The 16,525-nt window shown below is 35.2% G+C and overlaps 1 protein-coding gene across 3 annotated transcripts in view; it reads right to left on the bottom strand.

Annotated features, from left to right (window-relative positions):
- Positions 1 to 16,525, bottom strand: part of ATAD2B (ATPase family AAA domain containing 2B) — a 169,841-nt gene that overhangs the window by 22,887 nt on the left and 130,429 nt on the right. The gene's annotated exons all lie outside the window — the stretch shown is intronic.

The following is a 16,525-nucleotide window of genomic DNA, read 5'->3' as shown; positions in this document are numbered from 1 at the left end:
AGAAAAATCTTTTGACAAAATTCAACACCCATTTATGATAAAAACTCTCCAGAAAGTGGGCATAGACGGAAACTACCTCAACATAATAAAGGCCATATATGACAAACCCACAGCAAACATCATTCTCAACAGTGAAAAACTGAAAGCATTTCCTCTAATATCAGGAAAAAGACAAGGATGTCCACTCTCATCACTATTATTCAACATAGTTTTGGAAGTCCTAGCCACTGCAATCAGAGAAGAAAAAGAAATAAAAGGAATACAAATTGGAAAAGAAGAAGTAAAACTGTCACTGTTTGCAGATGACATTGTACTATACATAGAGAATCCTAAAGATGCCACCAGAAAACTACTAGAGCTAATCAATGAATTTGGTAAAGTTGCAGGATACACAATTAATTCACAGAAGTCTCTTGCATTCCTATACACTAATTATGAAAAATCTGAAAGAGAAATTAAGGAAACACTCCCATTTACCATTGCAACGAAAAGAATAAAATACCTAGGAATAAACCTACCTAGGGAGACAAAAGACCTGTATGCAGAAAACTGTAAGACACTGATGAAAGAAATTAAAGATGATACAAACAGATGGAGCGATATACCATGTTCCTGGACTGGAAGAATCAATGTTGTGAAAATGAGTATACTACCCAAAGCAATCTACAGATTCAATGCAACCCCTATCAAATTACCAATGGCATTTTTTACAGAAATAGAACAAAAAATCTTAAAATTTGTATGGAGACACAAAAGACTCCAAATAGCCAAAGCAGTCTTGAGGGAAAAAAAGAGAGCTGGAGGAATCAGACTCTCTGACTTCAGACTATACTACAAAGCTACAGTAATCAAGACAATACGGTACTGGCACAAAAACAGAAACAGAGATCATAGGAACAAGATGGAAAGCCCAGAGATAAACCCAGGCACCTATGGTCAACTAATCTATGACAAAGGAGGCAAGGATATAAAATAGAGAAAAGACAGTCTCTTCAATAAGTAGTGCTGGGAAAACTGGACAGCTACATGTAAAAGAATGAAATTAGAACACTCCCTAACATCATACACAAAAATAAACTCAAAATGGATTAGAGGCCTAAATGTAAGACTGGACACTATAAAACTCTTAGAGGAAAACATAGGCAGAACACTCTTTAACATAAATCACAGCAAGATCTTTTTTGATCCACCTCCTAGAGTAATGGAAATAAAAACAAAAATAAACAAATGGGACCTAATGAAACTTCAAAGCTTTTGCACAGCAAAGGAAACCATAAACAAGACAAAAAGACAACCCTCAGAATGAGAGAAAATATTTGCAAATGAATCTCAATGGACAAAGGCTTAATCTCCAAAATATATAAATAGCTCATGCAGCTCAATATTAAGAAAACAAACAACCCAATCCAAAAATGGGCAGAATACCTTAATAGACATTTCTCCAAAGAAGACATACAGATGGCCAACAAGCACATGAAAAGCTGCTCAACATCACTAATTATTAGAGAAATGCAAATCAAAACTACAATGAGGTATCACCTCACACCAGTCAGAATGGGCATCATCAGAAAATCTACAAACAACAAATGCTGGAGAGGGTGTGGAGAAATGGGAACCCTCTTGCACTGCTGGTGGGAATGTAAATTGATACAGCCACTATGGAGAACAGTATGGAGGTTCCTTAAAAAACTAAAAAATAGAATTACCATATGATCCAGCAATCCCACTACTAGGCACACACCCAGAGAAAACCATAATTCAAAAAGACACATGCACCCCAATGTTCATTGCAGCACTATTTACAATACCCAGGTCATGGAAGCAACCTAAATGCCCACTGACAGACGAATGGATAAAGATGATGTGGTACATATATACAATGGAATATTACTCAGCCATAAAAAGGAACGAAATTGGGTCATTTGTTGAGACGTGGATGGATCTAGAAACTGTCATACAGAGTGAAGTAAGTCAGAAAGAGAAAAACAAATATCGTATATTAACGCATATATGTGGAACCTAGAAAAATGGTACAGATGAACCAGTCTGCAGGACAGAAACTGAGACACAGATGTAGAGAACAAACGTAGGGACACTAAGGGGTAAAGCAGCAGCAGGTGGGGGTGGTGGTGTGATTGGGAGATTGGGATTGACATGTATACACTGATGTATATTAAATTGATGACTAATAAGAACTTGCTGTATAAAAAAAATAAAATATAATTTAAAAAAAAATCCAAGTGGAGATATGTAGGCAAATGAATATAGATCTCGACAATTTATGACCAAAAGCCACAATGTGTAATCTGTATTTATTATTTAAAATTTTGTACTTCCCTAAGCCTTAAAAGAAAGAAAAAAGATTATGGCATAAGAGACATATAATAAACTGCACATATTTAAAGTATATATTGTGATATGCTTTGACCTAAGTACAAATCCATAACATCATCATTATATCAAGATAATGAATATATCCACCATCACCAAAAGTCTCCTTGTGCCCCTCTGTCATCCTTCCTTTCACTCTTTACACAACCCCCCATTCCCAGGGAACCACAGGTCTGTTTACTGTTACCATAGATTACTTCATATTTTCTAGAATTACGTACATTATAATAGATATGAATTGCATATATATCTCTATATATTAATATATATATAATTCTAACATATTTATAAATACATATATAAATGGGGTTATATATTCTTTTTTTGTCTAGCTTCTTTTACTTGTCATAATTATTTTGACATTAATACCTATTGTTTTATATAATACTGTATAGCAACTACACTTCAATTAAAAATTAATTTTTTAAAAAAATAATAAAAATACCTATTGTATGATCAACACTCCATTCCTTTTTATTGCTGAGTAGTATTCCACTATTGGATATAATACAATTTATCCATTCACATGTTGATGGACATTAGGGATGGTTCTGGGTTTTGGCAATTATAAACAATGTTACATAAATATTCATGAACAAGTCTTTATATGGACATATGCTTTCATTTCCCTTGAGTTAATATTTAAGAGTGGAATGGCTAGCTCAACAATGGGTGTATGTATGTTTAACAATCTTAAAACTGCCAAGCTTTTTCAAAGTTGTACCATTTTATATTCCTATATTCCAGTTCCAAGTGTCAACACTTGGTATGATCAGTCTTTTTAATTTTAGACATTCTTATAGGTGTTTAGTGGTATCTCATTATGCTTTTGATTTGCATTTTGTTAAAGATTAATGAAGCTGAGTATACCTTCATGTTCTTATTTTCCCTTTGTACATCATCTTTGGTGAAGTGTCTTCAAATCTTATACCTATTATTTTAATTGGGTTTTCTTATTATTAAATTTTTAAATAAACTTATTTATTTATTTTTGGCTGCATTGGGTCTTCGTTGCTTCATGTCAGCTTTCTCTAGTTGCGGCAAGTGGGGGCTACTCTTCATTGCGATGCGCAGGCTTCGCATTGTGGTGGCTTCTCTCATTGCAGAGCATGGGCTCTAGGCATGCAGGCTTCAGTAGTTGCGGCATGCGGGCTCAGTAGTTGTGGCTCGCAGGCTCTGGAGTGCAGGCTCAGTAGTTGTGGTGCTTGGGCTTAGTTGCTCCACTTCATATGGGATGTTCCCAGACCAGGGCTCGAACCCATATACCCTGCATTGGCAGGCAGATTCTTAACCACTGTGCCACCAGGGAAGTCCCTTATTATTAAATTCTGAGAATTCTTTTAATAGTCTGGATACAAGATAGCTTTTATATTTAAGGTATATTATCCATTGAGATTCTTTATATAGATTAAGAGGTCTTTTTTTGGCATACTTATATCCAATTGTTCTAGCACTGTTTGTTGAAAAGCCTACTTTCTCCACTGTACTGACTTTGTACCTTTGTCAAAATGCCACTGACTCTATATGTGTGGGTCCCTTTCAGGACTCCATATTATTCCATTGCTCTATTTGTCATTCTTTATGCCAATATTACACTGTCTAGATTACCCTAACTTTATGTCTTGAAATAAGGTGGTATTAAGTCCTCCAACTCTGTTTTTACTTTACAAAGCTGTTTTGACTATTTCAGATCCTTTCCATTTTCATATGAATTTTAGAATCACCTTGTCCATTTCTATAAAATGTCTTCTGGAATTCTGAATGAGGTGGTTCAATTTGAGAACTGACATCTTCACAATGTTGAGTCTCCCAATCCATGAACACAATATATCTCTCAGTCTATTTAGGTTCTCTTTAATTTTTCTCAGCAATGTTTTGTAGTTTTCAATGTATAGGTCTTGCCTATCTTTTGTCAGATTTATCAACATCTCATGTTTCTTCATGTTAATGAAAATAGTAATTTAAAATTTCAATTTGCTATTGTTTGGGGCTAGTATTGTATTTCCATAAATACAACTGAGTTTTGTATATTGATCTTGTATCCTGCAACCTCACTAAACACACTTGCTAGTTCTAACAGTGTCTTTGCAAATTCCATAGGATTTTCTATGTAGACATCATGTTGTTTACAGATGAAGATAGTTTTACTTCTTCATTCCCAAACTAGATGCCTCTTATTTCTTTTTCTTACCTTACTGCACTTGCTGGAACCTTCAGTATAATGTTGGGTAAAAGTGGTAAAAGTGGACATCTTTGCCACGTTCTTGACCTTAAGGGGAAGCATTTAGTCTTCTGTCATTAAGTATGATGTGAACTGTAGGCTTTTTGTAGATGTCCTTAATCAGACTGAGGATGGTCCTTTCTACTCCTCGTTTGCTTACACTTTGTACTCAGGAATACCTATTGGATTTGTCAAATACTTTTGTGCACTGACTGAGATAATCATTTCTTAGTCTGTTAATACAGTGACTTACATCGATTGGTTTTCAAATTTTAAACCTATCTTGCATTGCTTGCATATTCAAGCAGGAATAAACCCTACTTAATCACAAGGTATTATCTTTTTAACCTATTGGATATAACTTGCCAAAATTTTGTTTATGTTCATGAGGGATACGGGTCTATAGTTTATTTGGTCTTTTTTCTTTTTTCTCCTTGTAATATCTTTTTCAGAGTAATGCTAACTTTATAGACTAGGTAGGTTGGAAAGAATTCTCTCCACTTCAATTTTCTGGAAAAGTTTGTGTAGAACTGGTATTATTTTTTTCCCTAAATGTTCAGTAAAATTAACCAGTGAAGGCATCCAGGCCTGAAGTGTTCTTAATGGGAATGTTTTTAACTGTTAGTTCAATTTCTTTAATAGAAAAAGAATTACCTATTCACATTATACATTTCTTCTTTCATGAGCTTTTTTTTTTGTCTTTCAACAAATTTATCCAATTTACCGAAGTTGTCAAATGTATTGGCATAAAGCTGTTCATAATGTTCCCTTACTGTTCTCTTAATATATGTAGAATATGTAGTAATGTTACCTCCTTCATTCTTGTTAATGGTAATTTGTGACTTCTCATTATCCTGACCAGCTCCACTAGAGATTTATCAATTACCAATCTTCTAAAAGAACCAGCTTTGGGTTTCCTTGGTTTTCTCAATTTTTTTTCCTGTTTACTATTTTATTGATCTGCTCAGATCTTTATTATTTCCTTTCTTTTGCTTACTTTGGGTTTCATTTGCTCTCTGTTTCCTAGTTTCTCAAGTTGGGAGCTCAGGTCAGTGATTTGAGACTTTTCTTCTTTTCTAATTTAAGTATTTAGTGCTATAAATTTCCGCCTAAGTAATGCATTAGCTGCACCTTTTAAGTTTTTATATTTTCATTTTATCCACTTTAATAATTTTTAAACTTCTCTTCTGATTTCTTCCTTGATCCATGGAGTTATTTAGAAGCGTGGTATTTAGTTTCCAAATATCTTTTCCAAATAACCTTTTTTATTGATTTCTAATTTAATTCCACTGTGGTCAAAGAACATACTTTGTATGACTTGAATCCTTTTATATTTAATAAGACTCATTCTGTGGCCCAGAATATGTTCTATCTTGGTGAACATTCCAGTGCACTTGAAAATAATGTGTATATATGTTGCCACTGGGAAAAGTGTTCTATAAATATCACTTAGATAAAGTTGATGGATAGGGTTGTTCAAGTCTTCTATATCTTTACTGACTTTCTGTGTACTAGCCTTATCTAGTTTTAAGAGAGGGATATTGAAGTCTCCAAGAAATTACAAATTTCACTATTTTTCCTTGTAGTTCTATCAATTTTTGCTTCATGAATTTTAAAGCTCTGTTATCAGAAGCAATAAATATTTAGAATTATATGTGTACTTGATAACTACGAAATAATCTTCTTTAACCCAGGTATCTTTAGTCTGAAATCAACTTTGATATTTATATAATCACTCCAACTTGGTATGATTATGGTATTTCATGCTTTTAATCTATTTGTAGCTTTATATTTAAAGTGGGTTTCTTGTAAAAAAAAAAAAAACTAATTCAAAAAGATATATGCACCCCAATGTTAATAGCAGCATTATTTACAATAGCCAAGATACAGAAGCAACATAAGTGTTCATCAACAGATGAATGGATAAGGAAGATTATAGATATATATACATACATATATATACACACACACACACAGAATATATATATATATATATATATATATATATACACTACTCAGCCATTAAAAAAATGAAATTTTGCAATTTATGACAATATGGATAGACCTGTAGGGTATTATGTTTAGTGAAATGAGTCAGAGAAAGACAAATACTGTATGTTATCAGTTATATGTCGAATCTAAAAAATAAAACAAACAAATGAATATAACAAACCAGAAACAGACTCACAGATATAGAGAACTAGTGGTTACCAGTGAAAAGAGGGAAGGGGGAGAGACAAGATAAGGGTAGGGGATTAAGAGGTACAAACTACTATGTATAAAATAAGTATGCTACAGGATATAATGTACAGCAAAGGGGATATAGCCAATATTTTATATAACTTTAAATGGAGTATAATCTATAAGAATTTTGAATCATTACTTGTATAATACTATAAATCAGCTATGCCTCAATTTTTAAAAAAGTATATGGGAGGAAAATGAATGAATAAGTTATTTTTTTAAAATAACCTTAAACAAACAAGAAAGTGGGTTTCTTGTAAAGGAACCTCATTAGTGCAATAGGTAGAGTGTCAGTCTCATCAAGTGGGCTTCCTGTAGGGAGGATATGGTTGGGTCTTACTTTTTTATCCAAAAGACACTCTCTGCCTTTATTTGTGATGTTCAAGCCAGGTATCAGCAAGTGTTTCTGTATAAGGCCAGAGAGTAAGTATCTTAGGCTTCTCAAGCCATAATGTCTCTGGCAAGTATTCAAAGCCGCCCCTGTAGCATAAAAGCAGCCCTAGACAACATGTAAACAAATGGGCATGCCTGTGTTCCAACTATAAAAACTTCATTTACAAAACCGGGCAGTCAGTTTGACTGTAGTTTGTTGATCCCTGGTTTAGGGGATCATTTGCTTTTAATATAATTTATGTGATTATTAATATGCTTGCTATTTACTTTCTACTTGTCCCACATGCTCTTTGTTCCCTTTTTCCTCTTTTTTTCTCACTTCTTTTGGATTGTGTACAGTTTTATGATTCAGTTTTTCTCCTTGTTGGTTTATCACCTCTAACTATTTGCTACACTACTGCTAGCCCTATATAAACATCAAGGAATATTCCCTCTCTTTCTCCGGCCTCAGGTAGTTTCCTCACACATATGTGCTGATCAGTATTCAGCTGAAGACTGGAGGAGGCTCTTCTGCAGATCTCCAGAGTGCTCTCTCTGTGCAGCTTTCTCCTTCCTGGTACTCTGCCCTGAGAACTTGATCCACCTTGGCCTCCTTACATTCCCAGCAATTCAGGGCGACTTCCAGGCTCTGCCTGGCTTCTTCTTTCCCGTACCACAGTCTGGAAGCTATCCAGGCAACTATAGTGCTCAACTTGTTAGTTTCCCATCCTTCACAGATCATTTCCATCGTTTCCTGATATCCAACATCTTCAAAATTGTTTTTTCAAATATTTTGTTCAGTTTTTTTTCTCCATTGTTTCAGGCAGAAGGGGAAATTCAGTCCCTTTTACTCCATCTTGGCCAGAATCAGAAGTCTCCTGATATTTTAAAACATTCTTTGAAAACCAAATTTTAATGGTTATGTAACAATCCAAAGAAAGACGAACCTTAATTTTTCAAAATTATTGCTCTATTGTTGGAAGTTGAAAGTTCCTTCAAATTTTAACCACTACAAACAAAAAACTATAATGAACATCCTTAGAAGGAGCTATGCTTTCAAGCTGATATTTGTAGCCCAAGCAGCTTTCTGCCACTGGCTTTCCATTTCAGCTTGAAAAAAAGCTAAAAAAAGAGGTAAAATTAAATATAAAGGTCACGTATCCAGCACATTATACTCTAAAATAACTCAGTGATCTTTCTTTATGTTTTTTTTTTAAACACATGCTTCCCACCCACATTCCATCCCCAATTAAAGGGGGGAGAAGAATTAATTAATTAATTAAGAAAAGAATTCCATAAAAATTTCCCACTGATCTGAAGGACAAGGAATTTATTCTAAAGAGCATCTGTGGGGACTTCCCTGGTGGCAAAGTGGTTAAGAATCCGCCTGCCAATGAGAAGCCCGTGCACCGCAACGAAGAGTAGCCCCCGCTCACCGCAACTAGACAAAGTCCATGCTCAGCAACAAACACCCGATACAGCCAAAAAAAAAAAAAAAAATTAATACCAAGAAGTTTTTAAAAAAATAAATAAATAAACAATAAAGAACATCTGTGGGAATTCCCTGGCGGTCCAGTGGTTAGGACTCCATGCTTTCACTGCTTAGGGCCCAGGTTCAACCCCTGGTCAGGGAAATGAGATCCCACAAGCCACACAGAGCAGCCTAAATAAATAAATAAATAGCATCTGCATCTGACAAGGTAATGCTTTTTAAATATGCCTATCATTACAATTCTTTTTAATCATTCTTAGCTTCGAACAGTGTCTAAGTTTATACATAGAACAGAACTATAAGCTCACAGATTAAAATTAAAAGATATGTCCATATCTTGGATCTTCATCTTTTTTGAGGGGTAGGGGAGTCATCCTGGATCTTATAAGCTTGTGATAAAGGTGGAAAAGTATACATACAATTTTGTATGTAGTTGTTCAGAGACCCTCTCATGGCCACCAGACTTAAATTCCTTGCTTTAAAATTATACATGAATAATAGCTACATATTTACCACCAGTTCTTTTGTCTCATACGTTAAAATCTTAAGATTCTCCAAATCCATGAAATTTAAAAGTAACATAAGCATAGCAGAAAAACCCCATACATACTCGCTTTGAAGTTAAGACAGATCACAATCCATTCAGTTGTGCCATGTAATATTTGTGGGTTTGAACACAAATTACATAACCTCTCTGAGACCCAATCTCCTTATATCTATAAAATAAAGATATTACCACCTAGTTTTGCCTTCAATAAAAAGTAATGGCTATTAGAATAAATTGATAAGTACTAATAAAATTAATACAATCACTACTTTTATGAAGGTATTTCAATGTGTCTATGTTTCTTTTGTATTTTGGTGAACAGAAGTATATTAGCTGGGTTTTTTTCAACAAAATTATTAAGAAAGATTAATAATATACATATATTTATTATTATTTTATTTATTTATTTATTTTTTTGCGGTACGCGGGCCTCTCACTGCTGTGGCCTCTCCTGTTGCGGAGCACAGGCTCCGGACGCGCAGGCTCAGCAGCCATGGCTCACGGGCCCAGCCGCTCCGCGGCATGTGGGATCCTCCCGGACCAGGGCACAAACCCGTGTTCCCTGCATCGGCAGGCAGACTCTCAACCACTGCGCCACCAGGGAAGCCAAATAATATTTTTTTAAAAACTGATTTTTATGGGATGATTTTTCATCCTAAATCATTTCATAAATAAGAAATTTTACTGTATTTACTGGTTCATATCTGCATTATGTTATTATGTCTCCATTTTATAATTTCTATGTACTCTGAGACTCCTTCAGTTAGTATCTAAGAAGAGGACATTCATAAAATTTACTCACTGGTCACATTTATTAAGAATATGCTCCATACAAGATGTCTATACAGATCCTGTTCTCAATCAGCTTAGAGTCTAAAATACAGGATAAGGATATGTAAATAAGTAATCACTCCAGGAAATAAAAGAAAGGAATAAGTGTCTCAGAAAAGTTACATAGTGTTATGATTCCAAGACAAAGGAATTACTTGTAACTGGAAGGAAATCGGAAAAAACTTTCATGAGCATAGCATTTAATATTCCTTGAAGGATAAGTGGGATTTTAGAAGATAAGCATGGTTTTAAAAGTGATGCACTAGGTTTTCTTGTATATAACTTACTTCTCAACAAAATTGATTTAGAAAGAAAGAATGAAAAAAAGAAAGAACGAACGAATGTACACACTCTCAGCAGAGGCAACACATTTAACAAAGGTACTGGAAGTACCAACAGTAAGACTGAGACTTAAATTGAGAATTGGGACCCATATTCCCTTGAGGAGGGTTCCTTCTAGGCTCCCCTCTCTTTTCATTCTGTATACTGCCTATGTGATCTCATTCACCCCTATACACTTATGATTCCAACCGGGTCTCTTACTCAAACTTCTATCTCTGAACCCCCATATACAACTACTATACAATGTCTGCATTTTATCTGGGTGTACCAGAGGTAACTTACATTAACACATCCAAAATTAAACTTAGCATACTGCCCATAAACCTGTTCCTCCATTGGTTTACTTGTCAGATTCCTAACACCGAGACCACAAAAACTCAGATGTCATTCTAGATTTCTGTCGGTCATACATAATTGGTTGGTCACTAAGCCCCCTATGTTCAATCTATGCTGCCATATCAAGTGAATCTTTTTTTTTTTTGGCCACGCCACGCAGTTTGTGGGATCTTAGTTCCCTGACCAGGGATTGAACCTGGGCCCCAGCAGTGAACACGCTGAGTCCTAACCACTGGACTGCCAGGGAATTCCCCACAAGTGAAAATCTTAATTGGTCTTCCAACCTCCATCTCATCATTCCCTTGACCTTTGATACTGCCTATAATACTATACTCTTAAATGCAAATCAAATCAAATCACTTTCTGTCTCAAAACCACCCAGTGGCCCCTTATCATCTAGAGAATTAACTCTGAAATCCTTACACAGGATCAAATGAAGATAGGGAACTTAGTATGACATTTATTTATCTGCAGGACTCCCCGCTAAGAAGCCTTTAGAAATCTCTCAGGCCAGAGCTGCATATCTCCAGCACTGAACACAATTTACACACAGAAAATATTTCATAAATGGATGCTCAGTAAACGGAGATTCAGTGAGTGGAGAAGTGAGTGAATTTCTCACTACTCCTCCACAGACACTCTACTTTCCAGCCATATTCTTTTTTTTTATACCTTTGTACACTACTTTTCTCAGCCTAAAATGAATGCCCTTTTTAATCTTGTTCATCTCCAGTGTCTTCACCTCTGTGCTCTACTCACACTGTACATATATCTAATACACACCTTATGAAACTGCATTACAATCGTCTGCTGCTGCCTCAAAATTCAAAATCGCCACCTCTATGCTATCTCTACACCTTAATAATCTATTACAATTACCAATAGTTAGATATTTGTCATTCCTATAAAACAGTGAGTTTCTAGATAGGAAGGACTGTGGCTTATTTATTAACTGTTATGGGCTGAACTGTGTTCTTCCCCAAAATTCATATGTTGAGACTATAACCCCTAATATCTCAGAATGTTACTGTATTTGGAGTAGACTTTAAAGAAGTAATCAAGGTAAAAGAAGGTCATAAGAGTAGGCCCTAATCTAATCTGACTTGTGTACTTATAAGGAGAGGAAATTTGGACACACACAAGAGACACCAGGGGTGCATGGACACAAAGAAAAGACCATTGAGGACACAGCAAGAAGGCAGCCTCCGAAAACAAAGGAAAGAGGCTTCAGAAGAAACCAAATCTGCCGACACCTTGATTTTGGACTTTTAGCCTCCAGAACTATGGGTAAATCAATTTCTGTTGTTTAAGCCACGCAGTCTGTGGTATTTTGTTAAGGAAGTCCTAGCAAATTAATACTATAACATATAGCATAAGGTCTGTCACATAGTAATTATTCAATATGTATTACTGATTTGAATATCTCCATCTCAAGAGGCAAGGACTGTCACAGTACTCTAAGCACTCAGCTCAGTAACAGCACATGATACTTACAAATACTAATAGAAAATATGAATGAGTTTGACTGAAGCATAGCCCATAGAGGGCTCCAAAAGCTGAATCTGTGAGCTTTATTCCTAAACAACTGGTGCAAAACAGAAGATTTTGAGAATACTACAAGACTAGGGCTGAAATTTCACCAAAATTAGCTAAATGAGGGTATGTATGCGAATGCACTTGAGGGCTAGGGGGGGCATGTGGTACAAGACAAAGAATGGGGAACAGTTAAACATAAAATATATCACATATTTATAAGATAGTAATTAGATCAAATATCTGATACTAGTCACATTTAGAACCTACGAACTAAAATTCTTCTGGCTAACATATTTAATTTTTGTCCACTTTATCCTCAAGGGAGAATCTGGGTAAACACTTAGGCAACATGTACAGCTTCCAGAATGTTGGCTTTTGTCTTCTATGTACATGCTAGTTTTTTTCCCCAAATGGCCAAGTGTTCTGCAAAACAGAACACTGTAAGCTTTCAAATACTCATGGGAGCTTATAAAAGTAATACAACATTCATGTAATTTCCACTTGCTACACAACAGACCCTGAGGTTATTTTCCTAATACATAACAAGTTGTTCTGTTGCTAAGAAGAAAAAAAGGGCTCTTGACTGAAGATATGAAAAAATCTGAACAGAGCTGAAATCATGCTTTTGAATTATATGACACTTTTTGCATGTAAAACAGTGAAGAAATGAAGTTACAAGTGTATCATGTCAACTCTAACTGTGAGATAGAGCCATATTCTTTGATTATACAACTGCATTCTGTAGTAAAAGGTTATTATGCACCAGAAATCATTGCTTCTTTCATAAAAGCAATATTATTTCAATGTGGTTATAATTAAGTTACATGGGGCGGGGTGGGGGGAGAATCTAGATTGATCCTTTCTACTGGCTTTTTCTAACCGCTCAAATTCATTTTTCACTATCAGTCCCTAGATTTGTTCCAAAATAGGATTAAATTTTAAATGTGGTCCAGGGAATATACTAGTAAGTACAAAGGGTCATTCTAAAGCAAATATGTAGGTACCCACTAAGGAAACAATTTATAAAAAATTAAAGCATAATTTAAATAATAATGATAACAAGAATAAATATATGAATGACGAATCTTTACAGAATACTTCTCACATCTCAGGCACTATGCTAAGGGCCTAACATATTCAAGTTGAACCACATGAAAATGGCAATTTCATAAGGTTTAACCTAATACATTTTCTCATCTAATCCTTACAACTACCCAGTGACAAGAGTACTATAATTATCCCCATTTGCAGATAAGGGAAGTAAAATTTAGAGGACTTAACTTGATCAAGTTAAAGAACTAGGAAATAAAACTGGGACTGAAGCCCAGGTGTACATCCAAAGCCCAGGCTCTCCTTATCTACTGCACAGTTTCAGTAACCTCTATGTCTTGAAAAACTAACAAGATGAGAGTGTAGGCACTCAAGTACTCTCACACACTGCTCAAGGCCACTATATAGACACTTGCGCAACTGTACCTTCACCAAGAACGCAGCAAGGGAATCAAAGGAGACTGACATCCAGCCCATTCTTTACTAGCCAAATTGTGGCCCTGTTGCTGATGCCATCTACACTGAAAAGGAGATTCTCTCAGTCCCACAAAACTGCTATATTGGTTAACAAGTGACCCTGATGCTGCTAGAAGATTTTTTAAATTGTGAGAAAATTTAAACAACACACTTTAAAAGCCTTAAAAGAGATTATTATACAATCTTTGATCCAGAAATTTCAGTTTAAGGAATTTATCTTCAGGAAATAATTAAGGATATACATAAAATTTATGCCATATTCATCAGTGTTATAATAGAGAAAAAAGCTAAAAAATCTAATATGTCCAACAACAGGGTAGTAGCTACTATAATACATCCATATGATAAAAATTATGTGGTAAAAATACATTAACTCATAACCTTTTCACAAAATATTACATGAATGAAAATGTTTACAAGAGTTATATTTTCATTTTAGTAAAAATATTATTCATACATGTATTTCATATATAATATCTGTGCATGTGTGTGTGGCAGAGAGAGAGGGAGGGAGGGAGAGAGGGAAAGAAAAAGAGAGAAAACACTAGGTAACAGGATTATAGGTTGCTTTAATTTTCTTTGTTTTCATACTCATAAATTTTTCTATATGATATACAGTGAAAAGTAAAAAAAAGAAAAAAAAAAGCCTAAACAACAACAAGATATAAATGTCCTGATACAAAGCTTAAAAACTGTTAGATACCAAGAGTAGCTATATAAAAGTTCATTCTGCCTCTTAACTTGGAATTAAAGTATGCAATTTACTGTGGTCTAAACTAAGACAAGAAATACTTAACTTCATGTAGAAATGAGAAATCCAAGTCATTCTAACAGGTGGCCTGAGTTAAGAACCACTGCCCATAAATACAGACATAAAGCAGAAACTGAATTCTGAATATCTTTAGATAACTGAAAGTCTGCATTAATTTTTTAAAAATAAAAAGCATCTTGGGCTTCCCTGGTGGCGCAGTGGTTGAGAGTCTGCCTGCCGATGCAGGGGACGTGGTTCGTGCCCCGGTCCGGGAAGATCCCACATGTCGCGGAGCGGCTAGGCCCGTGAGCCACTGCCACTGAGCCTGCGCGTCCGGAGCCTGTGCTCCGCAACGGGAGAGGCCGCAACAGTGAGAGGCCCACGTACCGAAGAAAAAAAAAGAAAACGAAAAAAAAAAAACCATCTTACTTGTATATCATCTGTTGAAGAAACAGAATTCTCAACAGAGTGAGAAATAGAGTAATGACCCCTGCCAGCTGGGAAAGGGCCTGGCACTATCAGCCAGGCCTTGGTGTATTCATATGAAACATAAAAACAATTTTAGGGGCTTCCCTGGTGGTCCAGGGGTTAAGAATCTGCCTTCCAATGCAGGGGACGCAGGTTCCATCCCTGGTCGGGGTACTGAGATGCCTTAGGGCAACTAATCCCACGTGCCACAACTACTGAGCCCGCATGCTCTGAAGCCCATGTACCACAACTAGAGAGAAGCCCGCACAACGCAACGAAGATCCTGTGTGCTGCAATTAAGACGCGACACAGCAAAATAAATAAAATAATTTTAAAAAATGAAAAGAAAAAAAAAACATAAACAATTTTACAGAACACCACTCTGTGACCATGATGGATCAAGATAAAAACAAGACCACTCCATAATCATGTCTGAACACAGACAAAAGTATGAACACTGTCCTAACCACAAAAATAACCAAATATAATCCTATCCTGGGTAAGATGAATGACTGCCGCTTCTTTACCAATCACAACTTTAGCCTTGCTCCATTCTTCTTGCCTTCCAGGTTCTTAAAATACCTAGTGCCCAAATTATTCCCACTTCCTAAGAGCATCTAATCCACTGCAAAGCCCTACTTCCTTAAACCCTCCCCAAAATCACTTAATGCTAGCTCAAATCCTATATGGCTCCCCATGATACACATTCTCCTTTATTACAATGTATCAATAAATTCATCTTGTTTAACTACAGATTATTCCTGGAGGTCTCCCCTGGAGGGCATTAACAGAGTTGGGACTACAGATTTGAGTACAGGGTGGGATTAAGAGTAAAATAATAAAATTATATAAAAATACATGCAGTCTATAGAACAGATAACGTCTATCTACCTAAAGGGGGTCTTTTGATAAGTAAACTTATCCACAATAAGTTTCCACAAATTCGAAATTACCAGTGTTTATCAGCACTGGTGATGTTGACTAAATAAATAAATCTTAAATTCTCAACTATTCAGTTTTCCATTTTACCTGAAAAAAATAAGAATCTAAGTATAAAAAGTGAAAGGTAAATCAAGAAACTAAACCCTGAACATAATACTTAGAATAATAAAATCCTCTAATCTAAATATATTATCTAATAATAAATGAATTAGCAAATATTATATATAGGATGGATAAACGACAAGATCCTACTGTATAGCACAGGGAACTACACTCAACATCTTGTGATAAACCATAATGGAAAAGAATATGAAAAAGAATATATATATATGTATAACTGAGTCATTTTGCTGTACAGCAGAAATTAAACACAACATTGTAAATCAACTATACATCAATAAAATCTTTTAAAAAAGAATAAAATCCTCTAATTTAAATATATTATTTAGTAATTTAACAAATGAATTTAATAATTAAATATTTAAGTATATTATTAGTTCCTCATCAAGAAGTTTCTAAATACAG

The sequence above is a fragment of the Orcinus orca genome, chromosome 13 (assembly GCF_937001465.1).
Source record: "Orcinus orca chromosome 13, mOrcOrc1.1, whole genome shotgun sequence".
Taxonomy (NCBI): domain Eukaryota; kingdom Metazoa; phylum Chordata; class Mammalia; order Artiodactyla; family Delphinidae; genus Orcinus; species Orcinus orca.
This window is presented reverse-complemented; position numbering and strand designations above follow the sequence as displayed.